Source organism: Mandrillus leucophaeus, unplaced genomic scaffold (assembly GCF_000951045.1).
Source record: "Mandrillus leucophaeus isolate KB7577 unplaced genomic scaffold, Mleu.le_1.0 Scaffold485, whole genome shotgun sequence".
Taxonomy (NCBI): Eukaryota; Metazoa; Chordata; class Mammalia; order Primates; family Cercopithecidae; genus Mandrillus; species Mandrillus leucophaeus.
Genome location: NW_012105198.1, coordinates 157,564 through 158,897, shown reverse-complemented (window position 1 = coordinate 158,897; position 1,334 = coordinate 157,564). Strand labels below are relative to the sequence as shown.

Below are 1,334 nucleotides of genomic sequence, written 5' to 3'. Positions count from 1 at the left end.
GGGGGGGGGGCATTTCTTTTAAATGTCGCTTTTGCAGATAAACAAGCGGAGATCCTACCTCTTTTGACCAGAGATGTTGAAAAGCACGACCAAAGTTTTTGGTTTGGTCTCTTGCTTTCCACAATGAGATAAAGTCTTAAGCCTGTAACTCTCCCTATCCCATGGGAGTGTGCAAAGGGAAGGAAAATAAGCGGCGTGGGTGAGGGGTGGCGGCGCAGAATCGAGGAAGGGAGGAGAGGCGAGAGCCAGCCTCTGGCAGGAGGGCGTGGATCTCGGTGCAAGCCAGAACAGGTCCAGCCTTCCCGCGGCCAGCGCCAGCAGCGGGAGGGGACAGGCGGGACCTCCGTGGGCAGTCCCGGGTGCGGACCAGCGGGGAGCGGCCGGCAAGAAACTCCCTTGGATCCGCCCAGAGCTTACTGGACCCTGCCCGTCCCTGTCCCAGCTCCCAGCCAGTTTGGGGGAGAAGTTGCCCGAGGGGAGGTACCGGACAGATCTCGTGCTGGAAGCGACGCAGGTGTGTCAGGGGTGGGGGTCAATTTGCATCTCTTGTGCCAGCCCTGGGGGGTCTCCCATGGAGGAAGGGTTAAGGGTTTGCTCCCGGGAGGAGGGGGTCAACCCGTTATGGAAAGGAAATGGTGCGCAGTCAGGGCTCCTTGTCTGAAGCGGGGGTGGTCCGAGGTCCCTCAGCATTCACCCGGGAAGAGACACCCCCTTTTCAAGCCCCGCCCCCGGGTGGCCGAGGCTGGATTCAGACTGCTCGGGGTCAGTCGGACGGAGCACAACGGGTCCCCGAATCCGCCAGGTCCCACTCACTCCCGCTGGTCGCCGGTAGGTTGACCCTCTTATTTCCAGCGTCTCCCACTCCATCCCTCGCTATTCTCTGAAGAGGATTCCAGATCCCACTGTAGATTCCCGTCCTCTCTCGGGTGGGGATCCGAGGTCTAGCTAGTTTGGGGGTCAGTCTCGGCCTCTCCCACCACGCCCCTCACGCCCCAGACACCTCCTAGTGTGTGGAGCTCAGTTCCCCTCCCAATCCACTGCCCCTGTCTGGCTCCTACTCTCAGGAGAGGAGTCTAGATCCCAGGGGGGATCCGAAAATGCCGCCAGCCTGGAAGAGGGGAATCAATGAACCGCGGGGTTGTGGGGTTGGGGGGCACGAAAAACCAGAGAGGGGCTAGAACTCCACCTCACCAGAGCGCCGAGGGGGCGAGAGGGCAGGCCGGGGGCCTGGTTGCCATGGCTCCTGGTAGCGGAGCCCGGGGAGCTAGAAATGCCAGTCACGGATGGTCCCTTCTTCCTCTTTGTGCCTCTCTCTTTCTCTCGCTTTTTTTTTT

At 60.9% G+C, this 1,334-nt stretch overlaps 1 protein-coding gene across 2 annotated transcripts in view; it reads left to right on the top strand.

Annotated features, from left to right (window-relative positions):
• The first annotated feature begins 45 nt into the window (after positions 1–45).
• Positions 46–1,334, top strand: part of LOC105550445 (neural cell adhesion molecule L1-like protein) — a 158,357-nt gene continuing 157,068 nt past the window's right edge. The window contains exon 1 of one of the 2 annotated variants that reach the window (XR_001007718.1): positions 46–514. The gene's annotated coding sequence lies outside the window, so the exon portion shown is untranslated. Of the gene's footprint in view, positions 515–749; positions 829–1,334 lie in introns of those variants that run through there. The other variant, XM_011995369.1, reaches the window with a different exon arrangement.